The sequence below is a fragment of the Hibiscus syriacus genome, unplaced genomic scaffold, assembly GCF_006381635.1.
Source record: "Hibiscus syriacus cultivar Baekdansim isolate YM2019G1 unplaced genomic scaffold, ASM638163v2 tig00110174_pilon, whole genome shotgun sequence".
Classification (NCBI taxonomy): Eukaryota; Viridiplantae; Streptophyta; class Magnoliopsida; order Malvales; family Malvaceae; genus Hibiscus; species Hibiscus syriacus.
Genome location: NW_024062612.1, coordinates 2,370,993 through 2,394,369, shown reverse-complemented (window position 1 = coordinate 2,394,369; position 23,377 = coordinate 2,370,993). Strand labels below are relative to the sequence as shown.

The following is a 23,377-nucleotide window of genomic DNA, read 5'->3' as shown; positions in this document are numbered from 1 at the left end:
ACTAAGGCATTGTCAAAAGATTACTTTCATGTGTTTAGACAAAGGTTGGGTGTTGTATTGTTAAAAGAAGTTGAAGATGGAAGGAGCAGGGAGCATATTGGATGGTGTTCATCATAAGCATGCTCAAGCATGCATCGTGTATTGTCTTGCTGAGTTAGTTAGTTAGTTGAAGTATAACAACCTTTCTATTATAGTTGGTATAACTGTTATACATGTATCGTTGCTTGTAGATAAAGATATGCAGTGTTCTTGTACATTATCATCAATAATAATTATCAGTTTTCCATGTTAATTGAGTTTTCTATCAAAGTTTATTCATATGGGGGATTATTAGAAAATTTGAATGAATTGATGCTATTTGTAACTAATTAATTATAAGTCATGTCACTTGTTGAATGAATTTAATTTTTTGTTTAAAGTTGCATCCATTCAATTATACATATTAAACAATTCTCTTCATGAAAAGATTAAATCATTTCATGAAAAGGTTAAACCCTTTCATCAAAAGGAGAAGTCTTTTAATTAAAAGGTTAAGTCATTTCATCGAAAGGTCTTAACCTCTCAATCCATTTCCTCTCCCTATATATAGGCTAGTTTAGGCATAATTAGACACAAGTTACAAGACACAACAAAACACACAAGTTTATAACTTTGATATAGGAAAACACTTAGAAAATTTCTTTCAAATTTGTTCTTTCCGGTGATAAAGCAAGATTGTGTTCGACTGATCACTACGGTTGTGCTTACTGTTGTGATCATTTGTTGTTGTATCCTGGGAGACCGACGTCCAACGTTACTCAAAGCACCTAGGAGAGGACGAATCTATCTTAAGAAAATTGTTTATATAAGTCTCAACAAAAATCCTTCTTCGATTTATCTTACTCTACTGATATGATTTCGAGGGTACACATGAGTAACAAGTTTCATTCTTCTATTTTAATTCTTTATAACTATTTTTTCGTTTGATTATATAATATTTATTTATTTATTATTATTTTTTATCTGGGATTAACATTTTGTCTACCAAACACTACCAATCACTTATGATTGCACTGGCTGTGCGAAAAAAAAACTGTCAGGTTCGAGCTATGGTTGCGAGGAATGTTGATATTTCCTCCATAAGAAATATACAGAAGTGTCCTGTGTCATCGCATTGCCGACGATGGTATAAAGATTAGGACAGGAATTTACATAGAAGTGGGCGGAAAGCTGCAATTGTTCAGCACGACTGGAAAGCAGCAAAATGGGTAGAATATTAAAAAATGTGATTGTGGAAATTATAGAAGTCATTAGTGAAAGAAACCAGCAGAAGCTTCCGAATTACATGCTTACAGTGGATAAAATAAAACCGATTAGGATACTGTGATAATTGTGAATAATCCCTGATTGAAAAAAGTGTTCATATAAGGAACATAATGTGCTTAAAACTTCAAACTTCGATATTAAATGCAATTTTAAATGCGTTTACTCTAGCGAAAAAGGGGGGAAATGGCATCCATACATGAGATTGCAGGAAAATAGAACAAAAGTCCAAAAAGCACTAATCACGATAAAATTCACAAGAGCATTGATAAATAAATCTCTTAACCTTGAAATCTTGGCAGAAGCTGCAACAGAATACTGTTTTCTGATGTTTGGAAGCTGGAAGAGGAAGAAGAGGGTGGTTGCGGTGAGTAGAGTGATAAATCTTCAAGGGCACCCCAGCGCATTTCTTATAGAGGAGAAATCATAGCTTGAACCCGACAATTTTTTCGCACATTGCTACGTAGCTGTAAGTGGCGATGCTTGGATTATTGGTGTTTTTGTTGAATAGCAATGGGGTTGATGACTCATGGGGTGAAGCTAAAGTTAGTGTTTGTAGTGAAAAAGAAAGAAAGACACGTGTCAAAAATATAGCTGGGGTATAACTAGGATGACATTCGATATAATTTTGTGGATTTCGCACCGTATCAGTCTCAATTAAGGTGATGATATAAAAAGTCATATCCACCGTAGGTAGTGGGTAGGTGATGTGTTTGAGACCTTATCCGTCCGCCCATATTTTTGTTTGTCTACTAACTATCCACAATATAAATTTTGAATCATTATGAATTTAGTATAATTTTAGAGATTATTCTATAAATATTAATTATCGATAGTGGTTGGTTTAAGTGGTAGGTAGTTTAATATTATTTAAGCAATGTCTCAAGTTTAAGTCATTGTTTATGCAGAAAATTTCTACCAGTAGACTCACCCATTAAAATTAAATATATAAAGCATGTCGATTTGGATTAATTCAGGCGAAGTCTTAAAATAGGGAGTTAAAAAACTACACACATATTAATTTAGTTTATAATCTGTAAATATTCTTAATTTCTAAATTAAAGACCATAGTGCAGCAAATTATTTTCAAAACTAGTAGGAAATATTATGATAAACTATAGTTATTATATTTTATATTCGGCAACACATAACTTGGTTAGAGGCGGTAAATGGCCATTCAGATCAGATTCGGTTCGTGTTATTTTGGTCTAGGTCATTTCAGTTTAGACTTTATTTGGGTCGAGTCGGGTTATTTCGAGTTTCGATTTTATTTGAGTCTATAGTAAGTCGGGTTGGGTCATTTCGAGTTTCAGTTTTATTTGAGTTTATAGTAAGTTGGGTCAATTCAGGTATAAGGTCAGGTCAATATCGAATCGGTTGATTTTCGGATCGAATCAATATCGGATCAATTTTTTTGATTTGGGTCAACTTTGGATCTTCTGATCAATTCAAGTTGAGTTGGGTATAAGTCAAATCGAGTATATATAGAATTATTGATATATATATTTTTTAAAAATGACTAGTTTTTTAAATATTATTTTTGTGTTCAATTTCTTTCAAAATCAATTATCATTTACGGATTATAATTTAATTCAAACTCAACCTATAAGATATTAGAGTTTGTGATATTCTTTTTATTGATTCGGATTGAAAAGTTTGTGGTAAGATCTATTTGATTAAAAAACAAAATTTTTAATTATAAATTTTATTATCTATTAAAAATTTAAATTAAATACTTAACTTTTAATTATAAATATAATATTTTTATCAAATTTAAAAGTAATAATAATATTGTTGAACCATGTTTTATAATATTTTGATATAACAAATTAAGGCAAATTTTTTTTTGGACTTTAATTGAATTTATTCAAAGTTTTCAAAAATAATTCAAAGTCCATTAAAAGTGAATTTGATCACAAAACTAATTTTCAAGTATTAAGTATCGATATTGTTCTTACAATATCGATACTATATGAACAATACCGATATTGATCATGTAGTACCGATACCCAAGGTAAGAGAAGTATCGATACTCTCAAAGTAGTACTGATACTACCAACTTGCTCAAATTCCAGAATGCAAAAATAGTACCGATACCCAAAGGGGTACCGATACTACTTTACATAGTAGTATTGATACCATATGCTTAGCATCGATAGCATCAGGCCCAACGACTAGTAACAATTAGTTTTATTTAAAAATAAAAAAAGTAGTACTGATACTCCCTATAGGAGTATTGATACCCTCTGTTCTGGGCAGTTTTATTTTACAGAGAAAACATCCCCAACGGCTCCAAATCACTCTCAACAACTAGAAACGGCCACAAACTCATTCCAATATATAAAAACAAGTTGAGGACACTTGAAGAAGGGTTAGAACACCTATCCAAGCAATCAAACACAAGAGAAGAGTTTTTCATTCCTATTTTACTTTCTCTTGTAAATATTTTGTTCTTGTGAGCTTTATTTTGTAAACACCTACCTTTAAGAGGTTTTATTCTTCACTTCTTTTATCCTTTTGAAAAAGGGTTTTGGTTCTATCTTAGCCAAGTGAAAAAATAAGGAGTTGTAAAGGTTACTCTTGATCCTTGAAAAAGAAAGAACAAATTAGTGGATTTGTTGGAAAATCCTAAGTGAGGAGCTTAGGTAGTGGATGTAGACTTTGTTTGAGAAAGTCGAACCATTATAAATCGTTGTGCACCTTTTCTCTATCTCATTAAATCTCCTGACTCCCTACAAATTCTCAATTTGTCAATTCACCCCTCTTGATACAATTTTCGGTTGTAACTGTCAGTTGCCAAGGAGCTTTGGAATAAGCTCAAGGAAATCCATGGAGACAAGAAAGAAGAACCAACAAAGGTGGTGTCTTTAATGGAACATGAAGAGCCCAAGGTATCTTATAACTCAATTGAATCAAATTCTTATTCTTTTAATGAGTTACAAGATGCATACGATGAATTATTTTTGGAGTTTGAGACCATGAACTCCAAATACAAGAAATTGATTTCTAAAGTTAAAGTTGAAAATGATTTTCTTTTGAAAGCTAAAATGGATTTTGAAAACCAAAATGAAATTTTGAAAAAGGATTTAGAGATTTCAAAAATCAAAATTGAAAGTTTTGAAAAAGAAATTTTTGATTTAAAGGTTAAGCTTGAATGCTTAACAAAAGAAAAAGAATTCATTTTACATAATTCATCTAGTTCCATAATGAAAACATGCTCACATTGTCATTATCATGGTCACAAGGAACATACTTGTCTTTAAAGAAATGAAAACGTTTTAAAATTAAACAAGTATGAGTTCCAAAAGGAACAAGGGACATTGAAACTAACGTCCAAGAATCCAAAGCAATTTGGATACCAAAATCTACTTAAATGCTCTTGTAGGTGTGTGGGAGAAATGGTGATGAAAGTGAAGATATTCAAATGCTCTAGCCACACTTGAAAAGGAATGGGTAACCTCTAAGCTTAATGCTTTTGATTTTGATTATTTGGTTGCTCATTTAGATTTAAGCATGCATAAGTTTGTTTCTATATCATGTATGATAAAAAGGTGTTATGATGAACACTTTAAAGTTTAATGATTTTTCATAAATATTTGTTCATCATAATGAATTTTGGTCAAAATTGGTTTTAAATGCAAAAGATATCTCTCTAACAATTGATATCAAAATTTTCAAATGTATAACATTTTTGAATAGCTTTATGCGCATGCACTTAAATTCAACAATTGGTATTGCATAGAGTTAATTAGACTTTGACATATTGAATTTCATATGCTACTAACATGTTTGTTCATCTTTGTTGAAATTCAATTTCTTTTAAGTGTCAAGCTTTTAAAGTTAAATTTTTGTTTGGAATGCTATTTTTGAGGGGGAGCTTTGATTTTTCAAATGCTTTTAAAGTCAAATTTACCACTTACTCTCCAATGTTATTTTAGAACTTTAAAGTTGAATTATTTTTTATATAACAAAAAGGGGAGAAGTATGACTTGAAAAATTCAATTTTTCAATGAAAAAGGGGGAACTTATAACATTTTCCAAAATATTTCTATTTTTCATTAAATATTTTATTAAGGGGAAGTTTTGCCAAAAATAATTTTTCAAATGTTTGTTATATAAAAAAAGGGATATTGTTGAACCATGTTTTATAATATTTTGATATAAAAAATTAAGACAAAAATGTTTTTGGACTTTAATTGAATTTATTCAAAGTTTTCAAAAATAATTCAAAGTTCATTAAAAGTGAATTTGAGCACAAAACTATTTTTCACGTCGGAAGTACCGATACTGTTCTTACAGTATCAATACTATATGAACAATATCGACATTGTTCATGTAGTACCGATACCCAAGGCAAGAAAAATTTCGATACTCTCAAGGTAGTATCAATACTACCAGCTTGCTTAAATTCCAGAATGCAAAAATGATATTGATACCCAAAGGGGTACCAATACTACTTTACATAGTAGTATCGATACCATAGGCTTAATATCGATACCGTCAGATCCAACGGCTAGTAACATCTAGTTTTATTTAAAAATAATAAAGGTAGTACCGATACTCCATATAGGAGTACTGATACCCTCTGTACTTGGCAGTTTTATTTTGCAAAGAAAATATCCCCAACGGCTCCAAATCACTTCCAACGGCTAGAAACGACTACAAACTCATTCCAACATATAAAAACAAGTCGAGGACACCTGAAGAAGGGTTAGAACACCTATCCAAGCAATCAAACACAAGAGAAATGTTTCATTCCTATTTTACTTTCTCTTGTAAATATTTTATTCTTGTGAGCTTTATTTTGTAAACATCTACCTTTAAGAGGTTTTGGTGTTTACTTTTTTTATCCTTTTGAAAAGGGGTTTTAGTTCTATCTTAGCCAAGCGAAAAGATAGAGAATTGTAAAGGTTACTCTTGATCCTTGAAAAAGAAAGAACAAATTAGTGGATTTGTTGGAAAATCCTAAGTGAGGAGATTAAGTAGTGGATGTAGACTTTGTTTGAGAAAGTCGAACCACTATAAATCGCTGCGCACCTTTTCTCTATCTCTTTAAATCTCCTTACTCCATAAAAATTCTCAACTTGCCAATTCACCCCTCTTGGTACAATTTTCAGTTGTCACTTTTGAGCTTCAACAATCCCAACAAATATAGTATTTATGTTTGAAGAAATATTATTATATATGTTTATAAATGATATTATATTATTGTATCATCGATTATATTTTAATTTTTAATTATAAAAAATATATCTTTATATTGAAAAAATAAGTTATTTTATATTAAATTTAAATAAACTATATTTTTCATATACAAAAGATGAAATTCCTTGTAGTGAGTTTTGGAAAGTTATTTTAGTAGTTCCAAAGTAAAATATAATAACTCATTTCAACCATAGTAACCTAAATTTTATTAACAAAAGTTGTGATTAGTATATACAAATAATTTAGAATAAAATTGAAATATTCAAAAAGTTTGGGGACCAATTTAGGATGAATATCATAGCTTGGGGATGAAAATGAAATGTTCAAAAGTTTGAGGACTAATTTAAAATAATTGTTATAGTTTAAGGATAAAATTGAAATGTTTAAAAGTTTAGGGACTAATTTAGAACGAGGATGATAGATTGGGAACATATGATGCAATTAACTCATTAATAATTCATAATTTGATTTAACTAAATCAAAAACCAATTTAATAAGTTATTTTAGTATTTTTTATACATTTTAACCCAAATATTGGGTTAAAATCATGTTGATGTTCGATTTAAATCGGATATAAATAAATTAAATTTGGGTATTTTTTATTCGGGTTAGTTTTTGTTCGGTTCGGGTTACTTTCTATTCGAGTTACCTTCGATTTACTAAAATTTGAGTCATTTTCAATTTCATTTGATTTTTTTCGGATTTCAGATTAAATTTTAGTCATCATATTTAGATCTATTTTGAATTTCAATTCAAATAATCGAATCCGGGTAAAATTTGACAAGTCTAAACTTGATACATGTTACAAAAAAAAACGTTTCATCTATGAACACTTTTTCCTAGGCCTGTAAATGTACTAAACGTTCAGCGAACCGTTCATGAACCGTGCGGCGGAAGTTCGTTTATGTGCGTTTATTTATTAAATGAACGAACATGAACAAGATTTTGTGTTCGTTTAATTAAATGAACGAACATGAACATAGGTCTCGTTCGTTCATTTACGTTCGTGAACGTTCGATTATGTTCGTTCGGTTATGTTCGTTTATGTTCGTTCGATTATGTTCGTTTATGTTCTTTCATTTATGTTTAACCCAATCTTCTTAAATCAATTTTGGTGACCAATTTGTAAGTATCTTAAAAATATTAATTAATCTGATATTCTGATGACCAACTCTATAATTAACCCAATTTATTTAGAAACGATCGCTGAAAGCTTCAAAACAATTTATATTATAATGCAATCTGAAGTTTTACAGGTTTGTTTTCATCTCTTTCTCTGTTTTATTTGGCTTAATAGTTGATATGTAAAGTTATTGCGGGTATCATTACATCTAAAACTCAAGAAAACATCATACTTCTTTCTAGAAATAGATGGGAAGATAAAGGTAACAATCGGAAGTATATGAGCATCAATAAAGAGAAAAATATATAGAATTTGCCAGAAAACAAAACAAAGGTTTCTATGCAATTTCTGAAAAAGAGTGTAATAGCGGAAGTAATGGTTTTACAGGAAGAACCCATTAATAAGTAGAAAATACACTTTGACAATGAACTTTTGTTTTCATAATTCTTGTGTGACCTTTAGTTGTGGAGTACACTTTAGGTACGTTGAAATTTTGAATGGTGGTTTAGCAATAATATTAGTTACGATATGTAGCATCGAAGGGATTTCGGATCTATGTTATTGTCTTGTAGTCCAATTTGTACCGTTCGAAATCTTCATGCTGTTAAATTTTCTACTCTGCCAACGGAAATGACCATTATTAACAAACCTCACTAAATTCTGACATTAATGTCACACAACTTTTAGCCGACAAATTTATTAGAATAACGTAGTGGAAAATGATTGTTCATATGTAATCATGGACCACTAAGATAAATGTTATAGCATTAAATTAAAGTCGTGTGAATCATTTAATATTTTTTAAAGATCATCGAAATATTTGATATCTTCAAACATTTCATCACTGCTAATCAGTTCTTACGCTATTTATCATTGTAGATTTGGTTGATTTGCATTGTCGACTATTTTTCATGAAAGAACAATGGAAGGTAGGGTCTCCAACGTTGATGTTCGTGTTCATTTATGTTCATGTTCGTTTATGTTCGTGTTCGTTTATGTTCGTTTATTTATTAAATGAACGAACATGAACAAGTTATATTCCTTAATAAATGAACATGAACAAAAAATATTTGTTCGTTTATGTTCGTGTTCGTTTATGTTCGTTTATTTATTAAATGAACGAACATGAACATACCTCCGTTCGTGTGCGTTCGGTTCGTTTACAGGCCTACTTTTTCCCTCTTCAATTATGAAAGCTTGATGGTTCAGCAACTTGATAATTTGAAAACCTAATGCCACCGTCCCCAAATTGGCTTTGGCTGCACAGTCCACAAACTACTATTACGCGTTTTCCCTCTGCCCCCTCACCTGAATTTCGTCATTTCCTTCACGTCTATTAACCTTTATTCGCCCTTAGCTGGCTTTAAACTGTATTCTTTTAACGAATTGGTTGCGTCGAGTGCGATTAAAATGCAACGCGTTAGTTGGCTGGCATGACACCCCACCCATCCCTTTACCTTTCTCTTTCCTGCCACTTTAGACCCTTCAAAAATCTGCACTATAAATGCATTCCCTTCCTCGTTTCACTTATCATCCAAAATACATTCAATCTCACTTCATCTGAGTTCTCTTCTATCATGGCTTCTTATGACACTTCCAATGTTGTTCTGTTTCTTCTTGTTTTGGTTTCTTGGTTACATTTTACCGTCGAAGCAAGGAAGCTCGTGGAATCGGGCGAAACCGAGCAGCCTTTGCTTTTCAAATACCACAATGGCCCTCTTCTATCTGGGAAAATCTCTGTTAATCTCATTTGGTACGGCAAGTTCAATCCTTCCCAACGCGCGATTGTTTCCGATTTCATCGTTTCCGTTACATCATCCAAGCCCACAGTAGCTCAACCCTCCGTTGCTACATGGTGGAAAGCCACGGAAAAATATTATCAGCTCAACAAGAAACCTTCTTCTCTTTCCCTCTCCTTGGGTTCACAAATCCTCGACGACAACTACTCTTTGGGAAAATCACTCACGTCTCAACAAATCGTGGAACTGGCATCTAAGGGTGGTCAGAAGAACGCCATTAACATTGTCTTGACATCAGCCGACGTGGCTGTTGATGGCTTCTGTTCTAGCAGGTGTGGAACCCATGGTTCAGCTTTAGGAAGGTCAAGCAATGGTAACAGTAAGTTCGCATACATCTGGGTGGGTAACTCGGAGACACAGTGCCCAGGTCAATGCTCTTGGCCATTCCACCAGCCCATCTACGGACCACAGAACCCCCCTTTGGTTGCACCCAACAATGATGTGGGTCTTGACGGGATGGTGATCAATATAGCTAGCCTCTTGGCTGGGACTGTGACTAATCCGTTTGGAAATGGGTACTACCAGGGTCCGAAAGAGGCACCGCTGGAGGCTGCATCTGCTTGTCCTGGGGTTTACGGTAAAGGGGCTTATCCGGGCTATGCCGGAGACCTTCCGGTGGACGCGACAACTGGTGCTAGCTACAATGCACATGGTTTCACGGGAGGAAGTATCTGCTTCCTGCTTTGTTTGACCCTTCCACCTCAAATTGCGCTACTCTGGTTTAAGAGCTTAAACATGGATTATAGGACTTGAGAGGATGTTAGCGTATACAAATGTATTTTAAGGCAGTATAATTTTGTGACAGATTCTTTTATTGTATTGCTATTGAATTATTCTTTTTCCATAATGGTCGAACAGCAGATTTCTACAGGGAAATATTTTCTGCATTCATCTTATGTTACTTGTATCCGACTGAATATCTAGACTTTTAGATATTAAAAGAAAAAAATTAAAAGGGAAATTATTTTCACTAATGGTGAAAATATATATATTTCACAAATAAAATTTTAATATTATCATGTCTTATTTTAAGGGTTTAGGGTTATAAATTTTAAGATTTAATATTTAGACTTTAGATTCATAATTTATAATTTAATTTTAAATTTTAGAGTTTAGAAAAAGAAAGATTTAATGGTTATGATGTAAATTTATCGAAGTTTTGAGCCCGTCTCCGCCCAGGGAAAGCTTTTCCATGTCCATGTTAAAAACGCATATATTAATACTGCAAAACATTATTTCAATAATTTGAATTGGATTGAATGTGACATGGAGTTTAGGTAAGGATATGGTTAATTAGGTTGAGTTACTAATGTAGTCGATCTAGTGGAGTGGTTAGGATGGTTATTCAATAACTCTTTGAGCAGTAATTTTAGTTATTATTTGGGCACTTTGGCAAGCCAGTAATGTACAATTTCATCAAGGAAAAGTGTTGAGAAGAGAATAAATAATTACCCTCATACGTGCACAGTGTAGAGAAGGTAAAAACACGTGTATTTTGAATAAACTTCATTAATCATTAACTAGAAGTACAATGGTTTATATACAGATTATCTAGGCTTCAAGTAATAACAAACTAACTACTATAACATAATAGCAAAACTAGTAAACTAACTCTCTACCCTCCCCCTCAAGTAAGAGGTTGGAAAATAGTTTTCATCCCCAACTTGAACACCAATTTATCATGCTGTTGCACGCCAAGCCCTTTAGTCAACTCATCGTCCAATTGTTCAGCAGACGCCACATACTCAGTTTGTATCAACCCTTCTTGAATTTCTCCCTGATGAAGTGGCAATCAATGTGCTTAGTTCTCTCATAGAAAACCGGATTCGCTCACTTCTATATTCGGCCTCAACAGACGATCTGGCAACAATAGACTATTTTTTCGAATCCCAAGAAACTAAAGAATCTCCTAGTCGCACACAGAAACCGGTAACTGACCTTCGGGAGACCGGACAAGATGCCCAATCCGAATCACAATAGGCAATCAGCTACATTTTACTCGTACTGCTTGATAAAATACCACAACCAGGGTCTTTCTTCAAGTATCTAACAACTCTCATAGCAGCCTCGAGATGTGAACGTTTGGGCTATTGCATGAATTGACTAAGATACTGAACAGAAAATGTGATATATGGACAAGTGTGAGTTAAATATAATAATCTACCAATTAACCTTTGGTAAATAGTTTTGTAAATAACCATATCATCTTCAAGTTGTCGCTTTGTTCTCTCATCATACTCAATAATGGTAAGATGCAAATTCTGCTCTAAAGGTGTTGAAGCCAATTTTGCTCCCTCTAAACCTGCATTTTTTTATAAGTTCCAAAGTGTATTTCCTTTGATTTAGCAATATTCCCTCCTCAGTGTGTAGAAATTCAAGACCCAAGAAATATATTAGTCCTCCTAAGTCTTTCATTCTAAAGTTCTGATTCAAGATTCTTTTCAACTCATTTACCAAATCAAGACAATTACCAGTTATCAACAAATCATCGACGTAAATCAGCGTAATCACCAGCTTGTCACCATGTCATTTTGAAAATAGCGAATAATCATTTTTACTTTGTTGATAACCAGCAACAACTAAAGCTTCAGTGAGTTTCATATTCCACTGTCGGGACGCTTGTTTCAAACCATAAAGAGACTTTTGCAGTTCACGCACCATGTTCCACATGGGACTGCAAAAACCGCCTGACATCTTCATGTAGACTTCTTCAAAAAGATCACCTTGAAGAAATGCATTATGTACGTCCATTTGAAAAATCAGCCAACGAAAAATTGCAAAAGAGAGAGAACAAGCCTTACAGTAACAGGTTTAGCCACTGGAGAAAAAATGTCCACAAAATCAGCACCTTCTCGCTGACTACACCCCTTAGCAACCAATTATGCTTTGAAGTGCTCAACAGTACCATTAGCCTTGAGATTAACTTTGTACACTCATTTGCATCCAAATGGGACCTTTCCCGGAGGTAATGGAACGACATCCCAAGTTGCATTAGCTTCCAAAGCTGTAATTTCCTCTTGCATGGCTTTAACCCAAACAAGATTATTAATGGCCTCAGAATAAGTAGATAGTTCATCAATATAAGAAGCAGAAGCAAGAAAAGATTGTGTATGTGAAGGAAGATGATCATATTAAATGGTTTGAGAAATGGGATACTGACCTTGAGCAGCCGAGGATTGATAAGAGCAGAAAAAATTCATGTAACCAAGAAGGTGGTTTTGAAACACGAGCAGATTGCCTTGTAGAAGGAACAGGAACAGACTGACCAGCATGACCAAGTTCACTTGTTGAAATTGGAACAGAACTTTGAGGTAATGTTGGAACAGAAGACTGACCGGATGATGGACTAAGGGATGATGATGGTTGATCAGAGAGAGGAGAAAACATATCAGATGATGATAGAATTAAAAAAACTGAATCAGAATAATATACTGTAAAGGAAAGAAAGGATAACAATCATTGTGAGCAAAATGAAAAGGAAAAATTATTTCATGAAACCCACATCTCGATTAATAAAAAAATTTTGGTGTCAAGATCAAACAAAACATCCCTTTTTGAGTGAGTAACCAAAGAACACTGAAGGTATAACTTTTGGTGAAAATTTATCACCATAATTGGGTTTTGTTGCATAGGCAAGGCAACCAAAAGTTCGAAGATGAGACATAACTGGTTTTTTGTCATAGAGCAACTCAAAAGGAGTTTTCACTTAATAACCGAAGAGGGCAAATGGTTCATTAAGTAGCAAGCTGTAACAACGCACTCACCCCAAAACTTCACAGGAACCTTAAAATGAAAACGCAAGGCACGAGCCACTTCAAGTAAATGTTTATACTTTCGTTCAACCACACCATTTTATTGCGGTGTGTGAACACAACTACTCTGATGAATTACACTAAGGGACTGAAAAAAAAGACGGACATTCATTCCCAAAAAATTCTGAACCATTGTCACTTCGAATGATTTAAATAGTAATGGAGAGCTGAGTCTGAACAAAGGAAAAAAGATTTAAGATGGATAATAGCATCAGATTTTAATCTCAACAAGTGAACCCAAGTCATGCGACTAAAATCATCTACAATGGTGAGAAAATAGCGATGATCGCTATGAGTGGAGATCAGGACCCCATAAATCAATATGAACAAGTTGAAAAGGGGAAACTGAATATGTACTACTAATAGGAAAAGGAACACAAGACTGCTTTGCTAAAGACAAATGGAACAATGCTCAATATGATTTTTATTAAACTTGGCTGAAAAACATCAAACAATTTTTCGTCTTAGAAAAAGTGGCATGACCCAAACGAGCATGCCACAAAGTAGTAGGGGTAACATCACAAGAACCAATATGCAAAACAAAAGAACAATTTGAAGGTAAAGTCTTAAAAAAATGGCCTGTGGCTAAAACCGAGATACTTTGGGACGAATCAAAGAAATAAAGTCCACCTTGCTTCCTATCAATCCCCTGTATCTGCCCATTGTAAAGATCCTGTAACAAGAAAAAATTAGGATAAAACAAAGCAAGATAATGAAGGTTAGATGACAACTTTGATATGGATAATAAATTATGGGTAAATGTTATGGATTGAGAGAAGTAGAAAAAGATTCGAGAAAAGAATTTAGAAGGAGGAGAGAATGTAGAGAATAGAAATCATTCATTCATTGCATAAGGAATTTTTACAACTAAGGCAGGTAATTATTTAGTTACATTAGCCATAAAATTCATGCCAGTTGTCCATGCTATATAACAACTAATTAACAGAATGATTCTTATCTTTCCTTTCTTCTTTAGGTACTGGGCCTTCGGGTTTGGGCTGCTCCAGCAGATCTTCACTTTTCCTGGCCTTCTCTACTGCTGTGGTAAGTTTCCCCGTGCACCTCACGTGATTTAATTCTCAATCCCTATCTTCAATCTCTAACCCTCGATCCTCATTTCCCAATTATTATTCGATGCTTCCTCGTCCTTCTTCTTCTCCAACCATAACAATACCCACCCCTAGAGACGAGCCATGTCCCCAATGATCGAACACAGGAAACTGTCCCTTGAGAGTCGAATAATTCTCCCAAGTGTCATTCTCTTCAGCGAGATTCTCCCAGCGAACCAAAGTTGAGTCACAGGTTTTCTGTTTCTGTTTACGATTCATGGCCATAATCTTTAAGGGTTTGATTTGTAACAGTCCTTCTTCATCTACTGTAGGAGTAATAGCAGTTGGTGAATTGCCAATGAACTTCTTCAAGAGGTTCACATGGAAAACTGGATGCAATCGAGAGGATTCTGGTAAGTCCAATCGATAGGCTACTGTTAATTTTTTCCAGAATTCGATAAGGCCATAATATTTCGCTGCAAACTTCAAGTTCTTTCGCAGGGCAATGGATGTCTACCTATAGGGCTGCAATTTCAGGTAAACTATATCTCCAACCTCAAAAACCCTTTCAGTTCGATTTTTATGTTGTTGTTGCTTCATTCGATTACTTTCCATCTGTAGTTGAGTTTTAAGCAACTGCCTAGTAGCCTCTTTACTGTTCATAATCTATGTAATTGTTTGTATTGTAGACTCAGTAAGCCAAACCATAATAGGTGGTTTGTACCCATATAAGGCCTAAAAATGAGTTAACTTTATGGCAGTATGATAAGTGGTATTGTACCACCACTCTGCATGTGGTAGCCACTTAGCTCATTGCTTAGGTTGATAGAAACAAAGCCCTCTCAAACATTGATTAACTCTCTCTATTTATCCATCTGTTTCTGAATGGTAAGCAGTGCTGAACAATGTCTTGGTTCCTAACTGTTTCATTAATTCCTTCTAAAAAACACTTGTGAATGTCTTTTCCCTGTCAGAAATGACCATTTTAGGTTGGCCATGTAACTTGTACACATTGTGTAAGTAGAGCTTAGCCACCTCTGCTGCAGAATAAGGGTGAGCTAAAGGTAGAAAATGATTGTACTTGGTAAATTTATTCACAATGACCAAAATACAGTTTTTCTTGAGTGAAGTAGGTAAACCTTCAATGAAATTCATAGTAATTATTTCCCAAGCTTGATTAGGAATAGGCAGTGGCTGTAGTAATCCAGGTTTGCTAAATGTTATACTTTAGTTTGTTGGCAAGTCTTACAACATCTGACATAAGTAACAACCATAGCTTTAAGATTTGGCCAATAAAAATTGGACATAATCCTATAATATGTTGCATGTGCACCTAAATGTCCTCCCTGAGGAGAGTCATGTAAAGTCTGTATAATCTACAATTTAAGGCTTCCAGTAACTCCAATATAGACTCTCCTATCATATCTAAGAACATCCCTAGAATACTTTTATTTACTATCAGCAACATGATTAATAGTCAGAATTGAAATCCAATTCTGAGCTAAAGAATCACCCTTATAACTTGCTTCAATCTCCTGAACCCAACTAGGTATCAAAACTGTCACTCCCATAGTCAAACATTGAGCTTGATTCTCCCATCTTCTAGATAAGGCATCAAGAACTACATTTGATGAGTTCTAAAGGTTGTCTTGTAAATATCTTATGGTGTAATTCTAATCTGCCAATAACCTGACCTCAAATCAATCTTTGAAAAATAAACTGCCCCATGTAACTCATCCAATTAATCTTCCACTATAGGAATAGAAAATTTATCTTTGATGGTCATACTGTTTAGTTGTCTATAGTCCACACAAAATCTCCAAGTGTCATTCTTCTTTTTAATAAGAAGGCAGAGAGAGGCAAAGGGGCTCCTGCTAGGCTGAATAACAGAAGAAGAAAACATAGTCATGTGTCCTCTGAGGAGGTAGCCCTTCAGGTTCAACAAAAGTTGTGTTGTATTTCTCCAATACAAGTTGGAGTTCAATAGGAATAAAAGGAGAATTTCTGCCATAGTCAATAGGACAATATGGCCCATAATATCATAATCCCTTGCACTCATTTTAAGTAATGTAGCCCCTGATATTTGTTGTAGTTCAGTTGAGGGCTATTGTCCTTGAATACAAATCTGATCCCCTTGATGGTCAAAACTTAAAGTCATATTATTGAAGTCCATCAAGATTGGACCGAATAACTTCATCCAATCAACTCCTAAGACCATGTCACTTCCTCCTAATTTAAGCAACCTAAAATCATATAAAAAAGTATGTCCTTGCATTTGCCATTCTTCCTTGTTGCATCTAGCAGAACTGAATAGCTATTGGCCATTAGCCATAGTGATGGCTAAAGGATAAGGAGTATTAATCTGTATGCCAGCATCAGCCCATTTAGGAGTCAAGAAACTGTGTGTACTGCCACTATCAATTAGGATATTCAATGGTTTTCCTTGAATAGTGCCTTGGATTCTTAATGTATTATGGCTAATGCAGCCAGTAATATCATTCATAGAAATTTCTAGATTCTCATCTTCTTGTTGAGACTACTCTGCATCAGTAGGACAAACTTCTAATGGAGAAGTATCAATTTCTTCAGTAATCATATTCAACTGTCTGGTCTTACACTGATGACCTGGGAGATATTTTTCACCACATTTAAAACAGAAACTATTTTTCCTTCTATAATCCATAAGTTTTGTTTTGGATTTGGTATTGAAGTAAGCTTTGTAGTTACTGGTAGTGCAGTTGTCTTAGATGTAGATATGGGGTTTGGGTAGGGTGCGATTTTAAAAGAAGACTTCAATCTTCTATTTTCAAACTCCACTGATAGTTCATAGAGCTTTGCTTGTTTACATGCTTCAGACAAATTCTTAAGGTCTAAAGCCTTGACCCTACCATAAGATTTTGTTTTGGATTTGGTATTGAAGAAAGCTTTGTAGTTACTGGTAGTGCAGTTGTCTTAGATGTAGATATGGGGTTTGGGTAGGGTGGGATTTTAAAAGAAGACTTCAATCTTCTATTTTCAAACTCCACTGACAGTTCATAGAGCTTTGCTTGTTTATATTCTTCAGACAAATTCTTAAGGTCTAAAGCCTTGACCCTATGTTTAATATTATCTCTTAGTCCACTAATAAAAAGTGACACAAAAAATTCCTCAGTCAAAGTAGGATTCTGCAAAAGCATATGAGGTTGTAACTCTTCAAACTTCTCCTGATAATCCTCTACAGACCCATTCTGAGTCAATTTAGTAAATTCCTCTACATTATCAGAAAACGATCTGTCACTGAATTTGTGACAGAGATCAGATTCAAATTCATGCCATGTTACATGGTTTTTCTGCATTATATAACTATCAAACCATATTTCTGCTTTGCCTGTTAAATACATAGTGGCTACCTCCACTCTCTGTTCCACAGGAACACTACAAATAGACAAATATTTCAGGCATTTTTAAATCCACCCCTAGGATTAACCCCTTTAAAGAAAGGCAATTCTATTTTAGGTCTGCGCCACATAGTCCCTGAACTGCTAAATAAACCCCCTGTGCCTCTTTTTTCAGCTTCCAGTCCCAACATAATAGGTCTAGAGTCACTGTTTTCACCCATTTGGTTATCAGGCCTAGAACTGTTCTTAAGGGCTAAACAAGCATCGGTTTAGTCTTTAATATCTCAGGTTCATCCGTTTTATAAGTAAATCTAGACTTGTCATTTACCACAGTCACTAAAACAGGGCTCTTCTTTTTATTTTTAGAAGTTTCAGGAGATTGTACTTGTTCACCAGCAGAATGCTCTTGTTCACCAGTTCTGCCTGTCAGAATCTTTAACAGTTCCTCCACATAACCTTGATTAGTAGCCCTTATGGACTTCAATGCAGTAATTTTATATCTTGATTTTCCCACCATTTAGGTGGATTAGTTTCATCTTGGCCCTGTTTCACCAACGCGTCTAGATCTTCAATCTATTTTTGTAGGCCAAATAAATCAGTTTCCGCCATAGTTTGGTTCTTTGGCATGCCCACTAAAAATTTGCCAGAATCGAGGCTTTGAATACCAATTTGTTATGGATTGAGAGAAGTAGAAAAGGATTCAAGAAAATAATTTAGGAGGAGAGAATGTAGAGAATAGAAATCATTCATTCATTGCATAAGGAATTTTTACAACCAAGACAGGTAATTATTTAGTTACATTAGCCATAAAATTCATGCCAGTGTCCATGCTATATAACAACTAATTAACAGAATGATTCTTCTCTTTCCTTTCTTCTTCAGGTGCTGGGCCTTCAGGTTTGGGTTGCTCCAACAGATCTTTACTTTGCCTGGCCTGTTCTACTGCTATGGTAAGTTTCCTGTGCACCTCACGTGATTTAATTTTCAATCCCTATCTTTAATCCCTAACCCTTGATCCTCATTTCCCAATTGTTCTCGAAGCTTCCTCGTCCTTCTTCTTCTCCAACCATAACAGTAAATTCATGAACAAATAAAAAGTTGTGAATGATAAGGGTAGAGGTCAAAACAATCGAACCATTATGTGTAGCAAGAACTTTTTTTCCATTGGGAAGAAGAATTAACCGGGTTATAGCACATGTAACATTTCTTATCAAACATTGGAAATCAAATGTAACATGATCCGTCATGCCAGTATCCAGAATCCAAGCAGAAGGAACAACATGAGAACAAGTGGAAAAAAACTCTACCTGTTAGGCTCACAGCCGACTCAACATGTGATGAAGCAGTTGGCTTATGCAAGAGCTCAAGCAATTGACCATATTGAGCCTGCGTAAACATGGGGCATAAGAAGTAGATCTCGACGCAACAGGAATAAACTATGCATCTGAGCAGAGTTCTAATTATCAACAAACATGGCAGCTTGAGAATCCTTCTGTTTAGTGAACCAAAATCTGAAAGAAAACCAATCAAGCGATAACAACATCCACGATCCTTGCAATGTGAGCAAATACCATTAAACCTTCTTCGATCAGAACCACTAGACACCACTGAAGAATTGGAATAAAAAACAATGGATTCAAAGGCAAATGAGGAGAGTAAGAACGTTGAGATTCCTTTTGAACCACCATCGAGTAGGCTTGATTTATCGTAGACAGTGGTTGCATTAGGAGAATTTGACTTCGAACAATAGCATAAGTATCATTGAGACCCATCAAAAACTGAAATAGACGCTAATGAAGATCATGTCGAACAACATCTTGAGACTGAGCACAACCACACAAGGGAAGAGGCACCAACACAGAATACTCATCCCATAACAACTTAAACTTAGTAAAATACACTGAGATAGACGAATCACCTTGAACGTGAGTGGTAATTTCACGAAGAAGGAAGAAAATTCGATACCCGTCAATTTTGTCGAAGAATTCTTTCAAATCGGTCTAGACAAGCGCTACATCATATGCAAAAACGATACCCTCAGAAAGTTCTCTATTCACAGTGTTTAAAATCCATGAAAGGACAAGAATATTACATCGCTCCCATTACGGATGAAGCAACGCATCAAAATCATTACGCTGACAACTGCCATCGATGAGCCCTAACTTATTCTTCACGAGTAGAGAGATCTTCATCGTGCGACTCCACAAACAGTAGTTCTCGACACTTGAAAGTTGATGAGAAACAAGCAAAGCACCCGGCGTGTTAGAAGGATGAATATACAAAGGGTGATTAAAATCCAAGGTCATCATCGAAGAAGACGAAGCAAGAAACGCAGACATAAAATTAGGGAAAAAATTATAAATGAACGCAAACAAGCCCTAGAAATAACAGGTTTTAGAAAACCCAAAAAAGGCCCAGGTAATAACAAAACTAACTACCAATTATAATTGAATAACGAAATTAGTAAACTAACTCTCTACACACAGTGCAATGATTATTCCACTGCAACTGCTCGATTGGAATGTAGGCTCGCACCTCCTCTTGTCTAGTGTAAGGCCCCACCAACGTCGTTTTTCAAGGTTAACTTCGACGTACATTTTTTGCTTGCATAAAAGAAGGTGTGGTCAGGCATTATAATCCGAGACAATCAAGGGTAAATAATGGGAGCTTGTCGACGGAATCATCGAGAATTACCTCAGCGTTCTCAGCAGAAGCTCAGGCGGCTGTCCACGATATCGGCTTTTTCTCAAGAATTGGGTTTTCAAAATGTCATTGTTGAAGGCGATTCGAAGGCGGTGATTGGAAGAATAGCATCATCGGAGCCCGACCTATCGTATATTAGTGCCTTGATTTGGGAAGCAAGAAGGAGAGCGGATGGCTTTCATGCATGTTCATTTTGTTTCACCCCTCGGAACGAAAATCAAGCAACCCACATCCTAGCTCATGACAACGGAGTAGGAGAGATTGATCGTTATTCGTTACTGGATAGAGGAGGCATCGCCAGCAGTGGAGTGTCAAGCGACAAAGGATCTACAATATTTGAACCCCCTTAGCTGTTTTCACGGGGCTGTTATTCGTGAAGGATCGATTTGTTTGTTTTTTTCCTCTTGCAGAAGGTTCGCCTCATTGTTTTATTATCACGTAATAAGAAGAAAGGTAGGCCACACTTGTTTAGTTAGACTCTGCTTTGATTTAGCTAGAAGCTTCCCAAACTTTAATTTATTTTCAGTTTTATTATTTATTTGTACAACTGGTTACTTGGGAGTTTTATGCAATAAATGGCTGGCATTTCATGTCAAAAAAATATTTACATATAAATTTGATTACGAAAATATATAAATATTAGAAAAAATAGGTTTCTAATATGTTAAATACATATGAAGATTAAAATAGGTTCTTTTAACTCAAATGACTAAGCTTGGTTCAAGTAATGGATGAGTCTTAGTCTATTAGAATGAGTCAGTTTAATTAATTACAAGAAAAAACTCGTTTTAATCTTATCAATACCAATGTGAAGACAGGCGCAATAAGCATGCAAAGTATTACTTAAAGGTTATTTTCTGAAAAATATTTTTTAGAAAACGTTTTACGATGTTTATAAAATGTTGTTTAAACCTTTTTTCCATTAGTTGATAAATTTTTTAAAATTTATTTATTACAAATATTAAATACAATAAATAATATTATTTATCATAAAATTTAATATTATTATTTTTAAAATATTAAATTAATTTATTTATTATTAAAATATTATTTTTTATAATTTTATTAATAAAAAATATTAATATTGGTATATTTTATTGAAATAAAAGTATTATAAATTATATTAATTATTTATTAAAGTAATAGTGTTATATTATATTATATTTTAAAAATATTATATCTTATATTATTATAATATAATTGATTATTTTATTATAATATTAAAAATATAATATTATATTATTAGAAATATTAATAAATATATTTTAAATATTTTAATAATTAATATTTTGATTAAAATGATATAAAATATTTTATTAATATTAAATTCATAAAATAAAATTATTTTGAGTATTTATTCTTTGAAGTGAAAAGTTCAGAAAATGACTTACGGAAAATCAGAACGTAAATCATTTTTCAGAAAACACGAAGGAAATTATGTTGACCAGGAAAATATTTTACGTTGATCAACCAGTTTTTCTCCAACCAAACACTAGAAAATGATGAAAACATTTTCCGAAAAACGTTTTACGTGAAACAAACGGACCCTTAGTTTTATTAAGTTACCATTCATAAATAATGATCAATAATACTCCCCCATCTTATCCTAAGACACTACTTAAACTACCCTAAAAGAATGGTGCATACGTCTTAATTTGGTAATTTTATATTAAAAACCTCAAATAAATAATTTTTAAAGAAATAGAATTCTCCAGAAATTATTTGAAAGAATAACCCCCAAATCGTCCACATCAGACGACCTCACGGCCAGTAAACCGCGTGTTAAATCCTTGCACTCTCCAACACGCGAGATACATCCGACGTGGGCACACTTTCCAGGTAAGCCAATAAAATAATTGGATAAAATGATCTCACGCATTGCGAAGCACGAGGTAGTCTTTATGATCCAAAATATCGCGAGATTTATGAGGGACCTCGATGCCTAAAAAGCGCGAGGTTCTATAGAATTCCCTATAGCAATCTAATTTGAAACGTAGAAATTAAATGATTATAATAAATAAATATAATAATATTAATTAATAAATATAAATATATAAATATAGTAATTAAAATATATATTTTATAAAAAATAATTATAATATATTTTATAAATTTTGAAATAATGAAAAATTATATGTGTAAAATATTAAATATAATAATTAATTAATCATATTATAATTATAATATATTTTGAAATTTAAAAGATAAAAGCTGGTAGCAATCTCACGTCTTGCAAACAGCGTTGTACTAAAAACGAAATAAATTTCGCGTGTTTTTAACGTAACTCACATCTTACAGGACGCGAGTTATATTTAAAATCGCGCTTCTCCATGTGCGAGAATGATTATAAATAGGGCCCTCAACTCCTACTTATCACCACACTCATCCCTTTCATATATTCAAATATTCAAAGATTTAATATCATGGTGACGAACCTATTAAGACATTATCGAAGTCACGTATTCCATTATTGGAGTCGAAATGATAAGGTAAATTAATTAATATTATTTTGTATTTTTACTATTTATTTATTTATTTATTGACTTAGTTGATATGTTTTGGTATTTAAATAATTTTTTAATATTTATATTTCGTAGGGATATGAACGTGTATTAGAGTGTCATATGTATCTCTCGCGAAATGTCATTATATCGTGTATCAGAATTTGCGAGGTCATTGGAAGGCATACAACATAACATATACGTGGTTAATTTACGAGAAAAAACATGTGAGTGTTGATTCTCCAAACTTTCAAATACACGTGTGCATACACCATTGTTGTTGCTTCTTCTATTTGGATACCCTACATGAGATTCGTTAATCGAGTTTACTTACTTGAAACTATATTCAAGGTTTATGAATACGAGTTACCTCCCATTGGAAATGAATGGGATCCGGATGAAGCTGATGATGAACCTACAATACGACCAAATTATGCACTACGACGAAAAAAAATCGGCCGTCTACGGCTAACCATGATTTTTTGTGATGAGGATTTGGTCGAACA

The 23,377-nt window shown here is 33.8% G+C and overlaps 1 pseudogene; it reads left to right on the top strand.

The window, feature by feature from the left end:
- The first annotated feature begins 9,155 nt into the window (after positions 1-9,155).
- Positions 9,156-10,274, top strand: LOC120216909 (annotated as a pseudogene).
- The last annotated feature ends 13,103 nt before the right edge of the window (positions 10,275-23,377 follow it).